Source organism: Heterocephalus glaber, unplaced genomic scaffold (assembly GCF_053883595.1).
Source record: "Heterocephalus glaber isolate CG9 unplaced genomic scaffold, H.glaber_assembly_v1.0 deba00000331, whole genome shotgun sequence".
Classification (NCBI taxonomy): Eukaryota; Metazoa; Chordata; class Mammalia; order Rodentia; family Bathyergidae; genus Heterocephalus; species Heterocephalus glaber.
The window spans coordinates 60,762,762-60,780,236 of record NW_028258142.1 but is presented as its reverse complement, the minus strand read 5'-3'; the positions used below and the strand labels follow the sequence as shown (position 1 = coordinate 60,780,236).

General features: G+C 52.2%; 1 protein-coding gene across 2 annotated transcripts in view; it reads left to right on the top strand.

The window, feature by feature from the left end:
• Positions 1–12,392: 12,392 nt before the first annotated feature.
• Lpin2 (lipin 2) overlaps positions 12,393–17,475 on the top strand; it is a 68,433-nt gene continuing 63,350 nt past the window's right edge. The window contains exon 1 of one of the 2 annotated variants that reach the window (XM_087194362.1): positions 12,393–12,520. The gene's annotated coding sequence lies outside the window, so the exon portion shown is untranslated. Of the gene's footprint in view, positions 12,624–17,475 lie in introns of both variants that reach the window. The other variant, XM_087194363.1, reaches the window with a different exon arrangement.

The following is a 17,475-nucleotide window of genomic DNA, read 5'->3' as shown; positions in this document are numbered from 1 at the left end:
TAAAATCCCCAAACTGAGATGTTACCAGCCCACATTGTCTAAAACACTGCAAATATGTGAAAATCAGACCTGCGTAGACCCCCCCAACGTGTCACCAGCTGTGGGCCCCCGTCGGGGCGGCGTCCCACGCCCACACCAGGGCCCTGCACAGAGCCAGCTGAGCACAGGGAGGCTCCATGAAAACCAAAAGGGGAAAAGTGAAGACACCGCCAGTGGACAGACCAGAGCGTATGCAAATGTAAGCCGCGCAGCCTGCTTGGAGTGGTTCTGGGGAGAACAGCAAAAATAACAGACTCTTCAGGTCGGTTGGAGCTTCGTGCATGTGGGGTCCAGGTGCACAGGACAGGAATCCCAAGCCAAGGATTCCCATAAAAATGGTCCCTGGGGTCCGGCACAGTGTCGCATGTCTGTAATCCCTGCACTCAGGAGGCTGAGGCAGGAGGATTGTCATGAGTTTAAGGGCAGCCTGGGCTACATAGAAAGATGTTGTCTCCAAAACAACAACAAAAGGTTAATATCTGGGGCCCCAGAGAAGCAAATGCAGAACTGTACCACAAGGGACTTTTGTGTCAGCCCACAAGAGATTGGAAATCTTTCTCGTGGAAATCGCTCTCCCATTGTAAGCACCTAGAAACCTGTAACAGGAGTAGGGGAGACGTGGCCTGACTAGCAGATATGCCTGTGATTCTGAAGGGAGGTGATGGGGAGGCGTCAGAGGGCTGAGCGGGCATGATCCCTGCAGAGGGCACGGGGGAGAGCTGCCTGAGGCAGAGAGAGAGAAAGAAAGAAAAGGAAAGAGGGAGGGAGGGAGGGAGGGAGGAAGAAAGGAAAGAAATGAAAAGAGAAGGAAAAGAAAAGCAAGCATGCTGAAAGCAGCTGAAATCTCTCAGGCGACTTTCAGCCTCAGCAGCCTTAGGCAGAAGCGAGGAAGTGAGGTGCGCGCACCCATCCTAGTTCAGTCTCCCCTACTGCAGGAGAAGCAGTCACCTCTGCCCTGCTGCTAAAATACCAAGGCTTCCTTTCTCCCGCTCACTGAGGCAGCAGATGCTTCCTGAGCTCATGCGGCCAGGCCGGGTCCCCACAGCCCAGCACCCTGCTTTCTGCTGGTGCGAGCGGAAAATCACCAGCAGCTTCGCACCCTGCACACTCGCGCTCCCAGAAGTGAGCACATGAGCAAGGTGACCCCGGGATTTTCCAAGTGTGGCAGGGCCAGCGCTCTGGGACTGGAGGGAAAAGGATACGAGCAGTACATCAGTTTCCATGCGTAAAGGCAGCTCGGGAAGGAGAGCTCCCTGGCTCGGTGTAAGGCGAGCGTTTGTCACCAGCGGCTCAGTCTTAGCCTAGCTTCCTCCCAGGCCCCCCCCCGGGGGGGGCACACTGCACAGAGTCCCTGCTAGCAGCCCTGATCAGGACAGTTGCCACTTTCAAACATGGGGCACCAAAGCGATAGGAAAGCTGTCAGTAAACACAGAGCGAGAAGTCATCTTATTGCATAATAGAAACATTTCACGTGGAGTTTAAAACACAATCATGCATAAATCTCCTTCGCCTGTACAATAGACTTCTGGGTCACCAGGCAGAACTAGACTAGTAGGAAGATTTGTCACCCCAAGGCTGAAGGTATCCAGGAAGTGTTCAGACCTTTGCTGATAAATAATGTAAGGAAATACAAGCCAGGAGACTGGGAGACGTTCAAAAGAAAAAACGAGAAAAAGCCACATCGTGGTTGAAACATATAGTCATATACTGTTGCATGACTCGCAGATGTTTATTACGCAGAGACGTTATATAGAGATATGAGTAATATTGCATTAGGGCTACAGAGCTACAAAGAGGACAGAAATTGGGGAGCCTGAGCAGTATAGACACCACATAAAGACTCCTCAGTGCTAAGACATGAGGGACTGCTCCTCATTCCTATGACAGCCACAGTTCCGGAGGTGCAATGCGACCCTTGTCGACACAGGAAGTGTGCTACAAAGACATGGTTCAAAACAAGACTCAAGGCCAGGCAACTCCCTTTAAATGAAATGGAAATTTTTCGAAAGTATTTATTTCTATAATCTTTAAAGTACATATAGAAGCCAGGCATGGTGATGGAGGTCTGTAATCCCAGCTCTCTGGGAGGCTGAGACAGGAGGATCACAAGTTCAAGCCCAGCCAGGGGAGTTTAGAGACTTATCAAGACCCTGTCCTGAATTAAAGAATAAAAAGGGGTTGGGATGTAGCTCAGTGTATTGAAACCCCAGTACTGGGGGGAAAATACATGTAGAGATCAGGCAAATCCTTGGAGAGCCACCCTCTTCTAACTGCAGGCACTGCACAGGCGCTGCTGGGCCAGGCAGCCTGTGCCGGTCCCTGGGCCTGGGGGTCTCCCGGGTTTGGGGACACTGCCAGCTCTACTCTGGGGCTACCTTGGGTACCTGCTGTGGTACGTGCTCACCTACTCCTTCCACAAACACTGAGGAGCAAGGACATCCGGGTCCGTACAGAACCTGGAAGGACTGGTGGGCTTCACACTCCGAAGGGACGGCGGTGTGCTGGGGTTACAGGCGTGGGCACACTCGGGGCTCATAAGCTAAAATTAGAAGCCATCAGGGAAATGAAGCTCCAGGAGGAGGAATCAGGAAAGAGGTCATCCCTCCCCAGAACCAGAGGCCAGAGAACAAGGCGAAGGTGTCATTGGGGTGACTGTGTTTAAATATGGGAATAGGGAAGAAAGAATCCACAGGACAAGAACAGAATTCTATGGTCGGAAACAAATGAATTTGGGAAAAAACATACAGAAATACTACACATGAAAAATATACTGATCAGAATTTCCCGGGTGTGGTGACCCACGCCTGTGATCCCAGCACTCAGGAGGCTGAGGCAGGAGGATCGCCACGAGTCTGAGACCAGCCTGGGCTACACAGAGAAACCTCATCTCGAGAAACAAACAAAATCTAAACTATAGCAGCAAAGTTGGGTGAAATTGTAGCAAAATGATCACTAGAAAGAAGAAGGAGCTGGGACAGGAGCATGAGAGGAGACGTGGTGGGAGGGAAGCTTTCTCTCTAGTCTGTGAGCAGAGAGAAAGGCGGCGTGGACAGGGGCAGCTGAAAGGGTGTAGCCTCCTGTAGTGGCTCAGGCCCGAGGCCTTGAATGCCTAGCAGAGCTGGTGATGCCAATGCAGGTGTCCAGGCCCAGGAGAGCCTGGGGCGGCCCCTCAGGACCAGGACCAGACCGGCGAGGCTGAGCCCTTCGGATCACAGGTTCCAGCTGGGGGCTGGGCTGTGTCCTGCAGCAGAGTTGGGGGGACCAGGTCTGGCGGGACAGCAAGAGCGTGCTGAGAATGATCAGCACCTCCAGGCCACAGGAATGAATCCCAGAGTCAGGGAGGGGACAGAAGTCTCATTATGTAGCTCAGGCTGGCCTCGAACTCTTGGCAATCCTCCTGCCTCAGCCTCTTGGAGAGATGGGATTACAGATGTGCCCTGTCACACCTGAGTAGATGCTCCTTATCGCCATGAAAAAATCCTTTGAGGTTTTTTTGTTTGTTTTTGTAAATTACTTGCAAAAAGTCCAAACATGAAATGGTAAACAACATGACTGAAAAAAAAGGTTCCAATCAGCTTCCTCCATAGTCAGAACTAGAATATATGAGGCCCAGCTTCTAGTAGAAAGCAACTGATACATACAATGGAGTACTACTCTGCCATGAAGAAGGAGAGACGGAGTGATTTGTAGGCAGATTGGTGCACCTTGAGGCCATAATGTTATATCGAATGGTTTCTCTTCTATGAGAAACCCAGAGTATAAATAATTTAAAGAGCAAATAAAAGATAGATAAAGGAAACAGGGAGGCAGATGTTTTGCAAAGGGGAAGAGGACCTTGAGATGGAGGGAGAGGAAGAGAGGAGAGAAGGGGAAGTAGGAAGAATGAAGATGTGTCACGAACATGTCCCAACTCCCCACAGTGAAGGTGCTCGTTATGCACCGCAAACCTGGACGAACAAAAATAAAAACAATTTTTAAAAAGCAAGCACACTGCTTTCCTTGGCCCCATGGCCTCTGCTGGGCTCTGCTCCTCCCAGGGCCCCATCAGCCCTTCCTGTGCTCCTGGAAACTGCAGACCGGCCAGAAACAGGAGGCTGGCACCCCAGGGGCAGCGCTGGGGCTGCTCCCAGCTCCTCCAGCCTCGGCCCGGCCTGGTCCCTTCCTCCTGGGTCACAGTGGGGCCAGGTTCTGCCCCCAGCTACGTCCCCAGCCTGCGGGGCTGCTAGAGGCTGAAAAGGGAAAATGGGAAAGGGCACAGTTGGATGCCTAGAAACTGCTATAACCATCAGCGGATTTGGCTCTTTGCACAGCTTTTAAGAAATAAAAATAAAATAAATTTCTGTCACGCATCCAAATTCCAGAACTCCACTCTCTGGACACTTGGGAAATTCTTCTTCACAATCTTCTAGTTTGTTCAGTTAGGGATTCAAATTTCCTATTTCCTATGCTGTTATTCCACACTCTGTGCTCCTACTTTTTAAAGGGGCTTCTGTAAATTCAGGCACCTTTTCTTTTGGTACCGGAGATTGAACTTGCACTTTCGCAGCAGGTGGTGAAACCACTGAGCTAAATCCCCGGCCTGGTGCCCATTTTTAAAAAGTAGATGCACTGAGGGCCAGGGATTTAGCTCAGTGGTTCTGTCACCTGCCATCCAAGCACAAGGTCCCGCGTTCGATCCCTGGTACCAAAAAGAAAAAAAACAAAACAGAAAAAGGCATTTGTAAGTCTGGCCTCGTGGGGCACACCTGTAAAGTAATCCTAGCACCCAGGAAGCCGAGGCAGGAGGGTCACTGTGAGTTCAAGGCCAGCCTGGGTTATACAGTGAGACTCTGTCTCAAAAAAACAATGAAACAAATAAATAAATAAAACTAACACAAGCCTATGCATATGGTGGTGCATGCCTTTGATCTCAGCTACAAGAGGCTGAGGCAGGAGGATCACTTTAGCCAGGAATTTGGGTCTGCCTGGGTAGCACAGTGAACCTGTCTCAAACAAAAGCCATCCTAGTTTGCGTTGCCATCTGGGAGCAGGTGGCTCCTAACTACACTGGGGGAGCAAACAGCTAGCTGTCAGGCTCCACGGTGACAAGGACAAGAAAAGAGATTAAGCAAGTGGGCCCAGGTGGGCTGAGCACCTGTCAGAAAGGAGTGGGGAGACCTGGGCCAGCACTGGGGGCTCGGGAGCCCGGTCTCCAGGACAGGAAGGAAGGCGAGGTCAGCTGTCCCCTCAGGAGAACCCCGGAGCACCAGGAGGAACCGCTCAGGGCCCCTGGCTCTGCTTTCCTGTCCAGGGCAGCAGTTACTCAGCTGCTTCCTGGAGCCCAGCGTTGCTGCAAGCCTGCAGCCTGGAGACTGAGGCAGGAGGGTTGCTGTGAGTTGAGGCCAACCTGGGCTACACCGTGAGACTGTCTCTCAAAATACTAAAAATAAGTAAATAAATAAAGGCCGCTTCCAGATGTCCCCGGGGACCCGCCCCCCGCTGTGTGTCCTCCTTTATCTTTCCCTTCTGGGCTGGAACAGGAAGTGGCTGCATCCTGAGACTGTGTGGGGGAGGCTGGGCGGTAACCAAGGCTGGGGACACAGCCAGGACGCGGTGACCCTTCTGTCTACATTCACCTCCCCTCCCGGAAGTGAGGACTGAACAGCGGCCAGCAGCCTCAGCCTGTCCTTCCTCACCAGAGCTTCGGAGGAGCCGGGCTTGGTGGTGCACAGCTGTGATCCCAGCACTCGGAGGCTGAGGCAAGAGGACCACCTCGAGTTCCAGGCCAGTTGGGTTTACATGGTGAGTTCAAGGCCACCCCGAGCTACCTAGGGAGACCCTGTCTCAAGAAACCAAAACCAGCAGGGCCTGTGCCGCGACCGGGAGGTGTGCACACGAGCCCACCCTGAGCAGAGCTGCTCCCTTGAACGGTGTTGCACAACCCTCTCTTCCTCTTCATTTTAAAGGACTGTGGCGAAACAGGCCACTGGCCCTGAGACCACAGCCGGTCCTTGCCTCGAGGTGTGCACATTCCTGGAGTTTCTCCCAGGCTGTGGAGGCAAACTCACAGATGCAACTGAAAATATGGAGATGCACTCAGTTAGGGGCTCATTCTCCCCTGTGCCTCATGGTGGGAATAAAGACGCACACACCTGTATACACTCCCACTCAGGCTGAGACACAGCGCACACCCTGCCCCAGGTGTTTGTACTTTCTCTCTGTAGACAGTCTTGCTAGGCACTCAGGCTAGCCTTGAACTCATGGCGATCCTCCTGCCTCATCCTCCCGAGCGCTGGGATGATTATAGGCATGTACCACCATGTCTGGCTTTTCCTTTTGCTCAAAGCCAATCCTTTCCTGAAAAGTGTTGTTCATTTCTTTGTGTTTTATGGAATAGAATAATTACAATTTAAGAAACTTTAAGTGTGTGTGCACGTGTGTGTGTGTGTGTGTGTGTGTGTGTGTGCGTGTGGTGCTGGGGATTGAACCCGGGGCCTTCACACTGAATTACATCCCCAGCCCTTTTTCATTTCGAGAAACTTTCCTGTTAACTTGCCCAGGCTGGGTGTCTTCCAGGGCGCTGGGATTACAGCATGCACTTCCATGTCCAGGTGAAATCGAATTGCTTGATGTTTCATTGCTTAAGGTTTTAGTGCCGACATTAGTCCATGTTGGTAGTCGTATTTCACTGCATAACAATTTAATTATCCACTCCCCCTACGGCAGCTGTGTGCATTGTTTCTGGCCCTTTGCACCTCCGCACAAGGCTGCTAGATTCCCGAGTATCTCCGGGACACGTGTGGGTCTGTCGAAGGCTGAAGCCACTGGGCCTCTGTGTGTGTGTTCAGCTTGCTGGTGACACCACGCCATTTTCTGAAGTTGTCACAGCTGGAAGTGCTGGCACATGCCTGTCATCCCAGCACTTGGGAGGCTGAGACAGGAAGGTTGAAAGTTCAAGCTTAGCCTGGGCGACTTAGTGACTTTGTGAGACCTTGTCTCCTGACATAAAATAAAAAAGGGCTGGGGATACAGCTCAGGTGAAGGCCCTGGCTCAACCCCCAGGACCGCAAAAAGTAATAATGAAATAAAAATAAAGTTGTTACACTGTGACCTTGAGCTTAGCATTAAACAGCCTTCTCTACTTCTGCCACACCAATGGGCGCCTGCTAGCATCTCCTTGCGGTTTTCATTTTCGTGATTGCTAATGAAATTCAGCATCTTTGTGTAAGTTTGTGGGCTGCTTCTGCTTGTTCTTCTGTGAAATTCCTGGCTGTTGCTTTGGCTGGTTTTTCTACTGATTGCTAGACCCTTACTGATTGATTCCTAGGAATGCACCCAGATTCTGGATTCTAATCTTTGATTCTGTCTTGCAAATCCATTCTCCTAGGACGTTGCTTCCTTTGGTTTGTTTCTGAGTAGGGGTCTTGCCAAACTTGGCCTCCAACTCTCAGTCCTATCAGAGTCTCACAAAGCAGGTTATAGGCAGGCTCCACCGCACCCAGCCGTGTTACATTCTGGGTTTGCAGTGCGCGGGATTGAACCAAGGCCTCTTGGAGCTGTACTCCGGGGCTGTTTGATTCCTTTTGATTTCTTTTTAAAAGAAGTTCTATGTAGGGGCTGGGGATTTAGCTCTGTGGTTCCACTGCCTGCCTCACAAGCACAAGGACCCGAGTTCAATCCCTGGTACCAAAAAAAAAGTTCTATCTAGGCGGCTCTCATTCCAAACTATTATAAATAAATACTAATGACTGTGTATTGCCTTTAGTGTCCACAATGTGGCTGAACTGGCTTACACATCTCCATAGGTTATGTGTGTGTTCTTTCCTTTCCTATTTCCTTTCCTATTTATTGTCTTATTCTGCATTTAGGATCTCTCATACTATGCTGAATAGAGAAACAAGGACAGCACATTTATCTTGTGCCTTATTTTAAAAGGAATGGAAACTTAGGGTATCTGCTAGAGGTTCTTGCAAAATCTTTTTATCTTTTGTTCTGCAGTACTGGGGACCAACTGCAGAGGCTTCACACTGAGTTACATCCTCAGCCCTTTTTATATTTTTTCATTTTGAGACACAGTCTCATTAAGTCCCTAAATTGCCCAGGCTGGGGTCAAACTTGTGATCCTCCTGCCTCAGCCTCCCAGAGTGCTGGGGTTACAGGTGTGCATCGCCGCATTAGGCTTATCATTCTTTTTAAATAAAATTGATTCTTGTCTTTGTTGCATTGTAGGCAAAGAACATGATCTGTATTGCACAAAATCTTCAAAGTGTTTTGAGATCTGCCCTATTGTTCGTATCGGATCAATCTTTGTGAGACTTGGGTAGGCCCGTGATTAATTTTTGTCCCCATTCTACTCTTTTGTTCTAGGTTCCACCTTTATTGAGCCCTAAGGCTACAAAAGTCAGTATCCACATACATCAGATTCGGCAGATACTGACTTCGAGCTCTGCCGACCTCTCTGGGCTCTGACCTTCGCCCGTTCTCATGCCATTTCTTAACCTCTTACATTGATCTTTCAGAGTATATTTTTAGTATTTCACTCAGTTTTTGTTGTGCCTTCATGAGGAGGGCTGGTCCAGACACCTAGCCGAGAACGTTACCAGAAATGTAAACCTGCTCTTATTTTTCATCAAGTCTTTATTGAGCACCTACTAAGTGCTACAGTGGTGACCTGTGCACAGTGGGCTGCAAGCAGGAGGAGAGGAGATGCTGGCTGGGGGAGAGTGGGAGAGGAACTGAGAGAGGGAATGGGAACCGGAGGTCAGAAACACAGGTTAGGGCAGGAGCTCATCCCCGTGTGCAGTGTGAAGACCCAAGCTCCTAGACAGCAGGGCCCAGGAAGGGTGTGAAGGGGGAGGAGAATGGTTGGTGGTGTCCTAGTCACTCTCCTCCTTGCTGGGACAAAATACCCTACATCTGCGCCTTACAGCAGGAGACCCTTACATTGGCTCCTGCTGTGAAAAGTTTCAGTCCTAGCGTGGTCGATGGCCTCAGGCAGATGCTGCAGGGCCAAGGGTCTGGGGCAGGAGAGCTGCTCACCTCAGGGGAGCCAGGAAGCAAGGAGTAAGGGGAGGAGCCAGGAGGGAGAGAAGCCCCTAAGCCCTGCCCAAGGACCGCCTCTTCTGGCCAGGCCCCGCCCCTTGGCAGCAAGCGGGCCGCCAAACACAGGAGTATCTGGGTCTGTTTGGATCCAAACCAGCACAGTGGGGCCTGGGGTGCAGTGGACAGGAGGAGTAACTTCTAGTTCTCTAGCAGAGCAGAATAACTGTGGCTGATAACAATTAACTGAATATTTCAAAACAGAATAGAGAGGATTCAGAACATTCCGAATGCACAGAAATGATGTATGTCCAAGCCATGCCTGTGCAGATCACCCTGATCCCGTCACTACACATTGCATGCACGTGTTGAAACATCACTCTGAACCCCCTACACAGGCACAGTTACTGTGTCAGAAACAAGGAATTTGTTTTAGAAACACAAGTTTGGGGTTTGGGATGTAGCTTAGAGGTAAAATTCTAGCACACGTGAAGCCCTCGCTTGGATCACCAGCAACTGAAAGGGGGGGGGGGGGGGCTGCCAAGTGTGCTGGCTATGCCAGGCTGAAGCAGGAGGGTTGCCGTGAGTTTGAGGCCAGTCCCAGGTACATCATGAGTTTGAGGGCACCCTGGATTCCATAGTGAGACCCTGTCTCAAAAAACAAAAACAAACAGAAAGTTGGAGGGCAAAGGAACGCTCCAGATGCCCCACTAGGGAACTCGGACATTTTCCCTGAGGGCACGGACTGCGGCTACCCCTGCCACTCAGATGTGCAGCTCAGGATGAGGAGAAGCGGGAGATGCTGGCCGGGGCTGCCAGGACAAGGAGGCTCTAATCGCTTCTGATCCAGGCAGGGGAGGGCAGGGGAGGGCAGGGGAGGGTGGGGTGGTGCCGCTGGGGGCCTGTGGGGCGGCCAGTGCTGCTGTCCCACCGAGGACTTCGGAAATGACAGACCGATGGACAGGCGACTCCTCAGGGTCCACTGGGGGATAAGAGGTGGACAGTGCCTGAGCTGAACTGGAGACTCGGGAGGGCCGGCTCCCGGGGCACAAAGCTGGGCCTGAGTTCGGTTCAGCTCGCTGGGGTAGATGTCCAAGCTGCCCGCACTGGGCGCATTTCAGACAGCACCAGATCCTGGCGGGAGGAGCTCCTTGAAGGGTGCCTCAGGTGTGCTGGGAATCGCGGAGTGCTCTGTGAGGCTCTGCCCTTCTTGGAGCCCAGGCCACTGCAGATGTGGAGACTTCTGGGCCTCATTCAGAGGTTGTGAGGTCTGGGCTTAGCGTCCTGCAAACTCTGAAAATTCCTTCTTGCCTTGATGTCCTCAGGCTTGAAGGGCATTGAGATAGAACAGAGAAACTCAGAGCTAACTTTTGCCAACTTTCCCTCGATGATTAACATTCTCGTGCTGAGCTGAGCAGGGGTCTGACGCAGAGTTTTAAGGTCCTCCGGGAGATAAGTTTCCTCATCTCCTTTCTACCTGCCTTTGTTGTATTTATTTATTTATTTATTTACCTCGCTATGTAGCCCAAGCTGCCCTTGAACACACAGCGATCCTCCTGCCTCAGCTTCCTGAGTGCTGGGATTACCAGCCTGTGCCACCCTGCCTGGCACCTAAGGGCCCTGGATGCTGACAGGCAGCGCTGTGTTGGGGTAAAGCCTCCAAGCTCTGGGGCCCACGGGGTGGCAGGTGCGGCCGTGTCGCAGTTGGCCCCTGTGAATCTAACTCTGACTTTCCCTGTGCTCTGAAGTCCAGGGGTTGAGGTCAGTAACTTGCATACGAGGACTGAGAGGGTTTGGAGCGGCCTTGATGCTAGGGAGGAAGGGACAAAGGGACAATGAGGGCCGTGCCACTTTTCCTCCTCCTCCTCCTCCTCCTCCTCCTGCTCCTCCTCTTTCCTCAGTAGACTGCCAGGTATGGTGGCCCATTCCTGTAATCCTAGCACTCAGGAGGCTGAGGCAGGAGGGTCACTGGGAGTCCAAGGCCAGCCTGAACTGCATAGCGAGACCCTGTCTCAAACAAACAAAAACTAAAAAAGGCAAAGCCTGAGTCTGCTGAAGGATGAATCTAGACTTGAAGAAGGGGTCACTTAGGGTGTGTGCGTCCTCGCAGTAGAGCAGGAGGTGTGGGTCAGAGGAGGGATGGAAGAAGAGGGGTCCAGGCCAGGGGGTGATGGGGGTGGGGCCCCCAGGTCCTGGCCCCAGGGCCGGAAGTGTAGGGACACCTCACAGTAGATCTTTGCCTAGCCTTGCTCCGTGCTGGACACCGGGGCAGCAGCAGAGATGAGGCCGAGGGAGATCGAGCCAGGCTGGGCCCAGGCGTCCGGGCTTCCGGGCCGGAGAGGAAGGAAGCGCAGGAGGCGTCCTGGAAGGCGGTGCTGGCCCAGCTCGGCCACAGGCGGAGGACAGCACGTTCCAGGCCACAGGTCGGGATTAGGCCCGTGCAGCGCCAGCTTCCTCTCTAATTCTGCTTCCTAAGGGAGCAAAATGCCTGGACCGTGCAGCGGAAGTTCCGCTCCTTATCTTTTCCTTTTTTTGTTTTGGTTTTCTTGTTTGTTTGAGACAGGGTCTCTCTATGTAATTCAGACTGACCATGAACTCACTGTGTGGCCCAGGCTGGCCTCGAACTTGCAGTGATTCTCCTGCCTCAGCCTCCTGAGTGCTGGGACGATGGGTGTACGCCACCATGCCCGGCTGAAAAAAAAAGAAAATAGACTTAAAAAGTGAGCATCAGGGGGACGAAAAAGAATTGAGGTGTATTCCGTACACGCACTAACTCTTGCAGACATGCACTAATAGAAATAAAAATTAAAGAAAAAACTGTTCCTAGGTAATTTGCAGGACTGGCAATCCATTCCTAAAACGTGCATTTTTGAAGGGGTGTGTGACAGGGTTGGGGGACAACCAGAGCAGAGCGGCCGGGCGCAAGCGAGGGTTCTCCCCCGGCTCCACAGCACTCTTCACAGCATTCCCAACGTGTGCTAACGTTCGGCCCTACGCCGGTTTCACAGCTTATTCTTTTTTGGTAACTGGCCTCCAAGTCCTACGCGCCTCGGTACAGGGTTGCCATGGGGACCAGAAGGCACTTTTTTTTCCAAGTGCCGCTCCCGCGGGCGCGAGCAAGAGAAGCCGCGCTCGCGCTCGGGAACCCGCGCCGGCCCTCCGGAGGGCCGGGGCGGGGAGTGGGCGCGGCCAGCCGGGGTGGGCGGGGCCAGCCGGAGTGGGCGGGGCGTTGGTCATGTGTCCCGGGCGGGGCCTGCGCGCCCGCCGCCCACCGCCCACCGCCCGCCGCCTCCATTCATGAGGGCCGCCCCGCTCGGCTGCGGCCCGCGCGGCTCCTCTGTAGCGGCGGCGGCGGCCCCCGGCCTGCGCGCGTCCCCAGCCGGCCCTCGCCGCCCTCCGCCCGCCGCCCCCTCTCCCGCCTGTCCGCCTGCGAGCGCCGGCGCGGGCCCAGAGCGCTGCCCAGGTACGGGCGCCGTCCGCCGTGGGTGAGGGGCCGAGCGGGTTCCCGCGCGCCACGTAGACGCGGCCCGGCCGCCGCCGCGGCACCGGCTCAGGGGCCAGAGCGGGTGAGCACGGTCGCCGGTCTGGAGTCGGCGTCGCCATCCCACGGGGCGGGAGGGGGCGGGAGGGGGCGGGCGCGTGACCCGGGCGGGGACGCGGTCCTCCCGCGGGTCCGGGAGGGCCGGGCTCGGGGTGAGCATCCCCCCTCCCACCCTTTCCAGCGGCCCCGCGGGGAGTCCTCCGGGTCGGAGCCTGGTCCCGACCCCGTTTACGAGGGCTTCTCTGGGTGCCCCTGGTGATGCAGAGCACCCCCTTGCAGATCGGGGCGACGCTGCTGAGACCCAGATATGCCAGGCGGCAGCGGGAAGATCGCCCGGCTCCGGGAAAGTGCTGGAACTCCGAGTACCTGCAAGGGCTCGGAAGCCTCGCAGCCAGCCGCCGGTCTAATTGTGCATGCACATTTGGGGCTTATTTCCAAAAAAATGTTTTTATTGACGATGTCTCGCCTGGGTGTCCAGCCAGGCCCGCTGAAGTGTTTGCCCCGCAGTCCTGATGCTAGGGAAGTGTTCGTATTTACTAAAACCCGGCCTGGCTGGGTGGCAGTGTTTGGATGACACAGTCCAGTGGGACATTTTGGGGCTATTTAGCAGTCATTTAGTGACTGGTGGAGGTGTTGATGGGCTGATGTCCTTTGTTTTCCTTAGCTTCATGAAGGCTTTTGGCAGGTGCTGCCCGGGCACAGGAAGTGGGGAGGCTCCCAGGTGCAGGGGTGGAGACAGGTGATTTGGCCACCTCGGGCCAGGCCCGGCCAGAGGAAAAGAACCAGTCACCTGTGATCCCAGCACCTGGAAGGCCGAGACAGGAGATCGCAGGTTCAAGGGCAGCCAGGGCACCTTAGCCTCCTACGGAGATCTGAGATCAAAACAAAGGGCTGGAGATGTAGCACAGTGGGAGGCCCTGGGTGCAAACCCTGCTACCACACACACACACCACAGGTGAAGGAGTGTCCCAGTGTAGGCGCCACCGTCCCGCTCGTTAAATGTGTGGTCCGTGGTGGATATCAGACTGAAGGACCTTCATGCCCAAATGTGGGGAGGGATAGCCGAAAGATGCTAGGATGGAATGACAGAGAGGTTCTGATGAGAACAGTTGAGAATCCAGAGAGAGGTTCTGTGCTTAAGAGGATCTGGAAATGGAGATTTTGAAAACCTGGAACACTACGGTGAAGGACTGTTAGGAAGCAAATAGTAGGCTCAGCTGGGCTTCCTTTCTCTACTGCTGTGTTCTTGTGGCAGCACCCTCACACCCCCCGAATTGTACTTCTGGGTTTACCAACCAGCCTGCCACCTCTTGGGCTCAGTCCTGGAAGGCAGAACTCCTGCCGAGGCCCAGTGCACACTGGGCTTTTCCAGGTACTTTGGTGGAGGTGGGTAGAATGGGGCTGGGAGGCGGCACACAATTTGTCCCTCCTGCCTGGTGAGCCAGAAGCCAGTGAGACTTCCTGCTGGAGTTCACTGACGGATGGACAACCCTGGCAGTGCCGCACCTCTGAGGTGGTCATAGGTTAGGTGAAGCTGGTGAACAGGACAGCAGGCATTCTGTAACATGTAGATTCAGTACTAGTATTCCATGTCACTGTGGCCTGGTTCTCTGTGTCAGCGGCTGACAACACGGACGACAAGAGTGTCACGGAGCTGGGACTTTCCTTGATCCAGGGCGGATTCCAGGGCCTCACTTGGTACTTAGCAACCTCAGAAAGGTTTTCTTTAAGTCTGACTTAAATGTGTCCATCTTTAATTTTTTTGTTTTGCTTTTGGCTTTTTGAGACAGGGTCTCCATATGTAGTCCAGGCCGGCCTTGCACTTACCCAGATTGGTCTCAAACTCATGGCGATCCTCCTGCCTCAGCCTCCCAAGTGCTGGACTTACAGGCATGCACCACCACACCAGATTTGTTGATCTTTAATTTAAATCCTTTCTTTTTCTCTGACCCCAGGGGCTGTCACTGTGCATGTATGTTGAACTGTGCTGTCAGTTGGTAGATAGGCTTTGGAACCTTTGATTTTCTGTTTTTAGTTCTAACTTCCTTCATTGCTAAGTAAGTCATTAAACTTCCGGCCAAGCCCCGGGGCATTCTGGACTATCATTTTCCTTCTCCATGGTGAAACAACCCACAAGTTAGTAGGCAGGCACACAGTCGGCAGAACTCTATGTAAATTATGTGTCATTAGGACTCAGGAGACATTTGTGACAGGCTGGAGCAGCAATGTGACTACATCTTGGTAACAAGGCGTTTGAATGAAAAGTTGTCTGGGTGGCTTTACTAGCAGCTGGGTGGTTTTGGATCCCCTTCTCTGTCTGGGGCTGAAGCCTTATCTCGGGGACAAACCCTTACCCATGGTAGATGCTGTATACGTGGGGTCTGGGACTCTTCCAGACCAGCCCAGGAGGGCGACAGTGCTCTTGCTCCTGGTGGCCAGGGCCAAGGGCCACCTGTGTGCGTGACCACCCCAGCCGCTGCAGGTGTCACCCGAACCTGCGCAGCATGGGCCAGGTGGCCTGACCCCAGCTCAGCTGCTGGGGCTTTGACGAGTGGGGGGAGGCAGAAAGAGCAAGCTCTTCAAGCCCTTACCGTGGCTTTCAGGGCACAGATGTACAGCTAAACCTTGCTCTAATTTGACTGACTGAACACAGCCTGGAGTCTTTCGAGGCTGAATTTCGGTGATTTTTGTCAGTTTAGATTTGTGAAACTTGTTATGAAGAGATGAGGAAGAAGCAAGAATTCCTCCTTTTCCTACCCTCATTTTGCCTCTGTACCAAGCCAAGGTAGTTTACATAATGGCGAGAGTTTTCAGATGTTATTTAGGTCAGCTGTGTAATGAGAGGGCCCATCAGTGAACTGGGAAAGGGTAGCACCTGGGGGCTGCCAGGGCGTGACCCCGAAAAATCCCTTGGAATGTGGTGCCTTTTCTGTGATGTTGGAATTCAGAGCTCTAGTTGGTGCTTTATTTAGTTGTAAGGCTGTATTTTCAGCGTGAACTCCCAAATGAGGTTTTTCTGGCTCTCCGGAGCCTTAACACGGGTAGCAGAGGGCTGGCCCATCCACTCCACAGCTTAGAAAGTCTCGTTCTGTCTTCAATCGCATGAGCAGTAAGTGAATATTAGATTAAATGCAACTCTATTGCCTTTCTTTCATTTCATGTCCTTGTTTTCCTTTTGTGTCAATTCCCTTACCTGAATTTTATTGTTAATAACGTGTATTTGTCTGTACTGCCTCGTTTTTTTCAGCCAGGCAACCTATGAACAACATTTAAATAATAACTTATAAATTTGAAGTTGTGTTCAACTCTTAACCATCTTTTGTATTTTTCCTGTTCAGGAATCTGCAGTGATTCATTCTGACCTGTTTTTTTTAGCAGATCTACATTGTTCATCTTATCTCAGTTCTCTCAATTCGGTTTTAGTTTCTTCTCCCCCAGATCTTGCCTTAATTACCCTGCCTCGGGCTCTGACCCCTTTGTGTGTGGTGCTATTATTGTCACCTGTGCAGTTTCTTTGCCTCGGATGCTGTGACCTTTTTGCAGCTGTTGATCAGGGGAATAACTATTGTCTCCTTGGTTTTCTGACCCTCCCCTCTGGGCAGAGACAGTTGCCTCCCTCACTCTCTGTAAATGTTGAACTAAGGGGAGGAGTAGAGGGTGATAGCACACTGCATGGAAGTCCTAGGAAGTGCTTTGGGGGGTTGAGAAAGTAGGTTTTGTTTTGTTGTGAGGACAAAGTTGCTAAGTTACCCAACCTGGGCCAGAACTTGAGATCCTCCTGCCTCAGCCTTCCAGAATATGGGATTTCGAGTGTGAAAGGATTTGAGAAAGGGAAGAGGAAAGTTTAACATGGGGACCTGTGCTGTAGGACACAGGAGAAAGGTCTGTGGATGTAAAGTGGGGGGCCCAGAGGAGCGACCCCCACCCCTGCAGAGAACTTTGTTTGCAGCTCCTTGGAAGCTTTCTGGAGGTCAGGTGTGTGGTCCCACCCATTGTTTTAACTTTCTTTAGTTGACAGCCTTAGAAGAAAAGAAGACTGATATGTATAACCTTGAACAACCTTGTATTCCAGAGTTGCAATTATCTTTTTTCCTTTTTTGGTATGGGGGATGGAACTCAGGACCTTGCGCTTTCGAGGCAGGCGGTGGAACCACTGAGCTAAATCCCTAGCCTGCAATTTTAAAAGTACAATTTTTAAAGTTATGGTTTGCCTTGTCTCCTTTCTACCGATATTTATTTCTTGTGTGCTACCTCAGTTTCTTTAATAAAAAGAAAGCATCAGAATTGTAGACAGAAGTTTGTTGGTTGATCTGGCACTGAACTCTCCCTAGGAGACTTCTTAAAACCTCCTTTTGTAAACCGGAATTGTGTGAGGCCGCGGTAGGTCTGCACTGCTCCTTGCGTTACAGTGTGACATTTACTGCTCCTGGCCAGGGCAGCCTGTCCAGCTGTACTGGGGACTTACTGTCTAACTTACTCAAAAAGAGAAGTATCCAGAACGTAAAAAGGCTTTAAAAGGTCTTTGGAAACAACTGATTCAGAATAAAGTGATTTGATTGTTTGATTATACATCTGGAATTATTACGCAGTATGTACCAGCAGAACCATCATATAGGTAATTCTTTGTTGTGGTATTTCTGCTCACAGTGCAGCCTGTAAATTTGTGGTCCTCATAAAACTGTGTTTTCTTTTCTTTTTTTTTGGTACTGGGGATGGAACTCGGGTCCTTGCACTTGCGAGGCAGGCGGCGGAACCACTGAGCTACATCCCTGGCCCAAAACTGTTTTCTTATGAGCCCGCTGAGTACAGAGTGTTTGGACTTAGTGCCCCGTCACACAGCAATACACTGCTGTTTCAGAAGGCTAAGTGCTGATGTC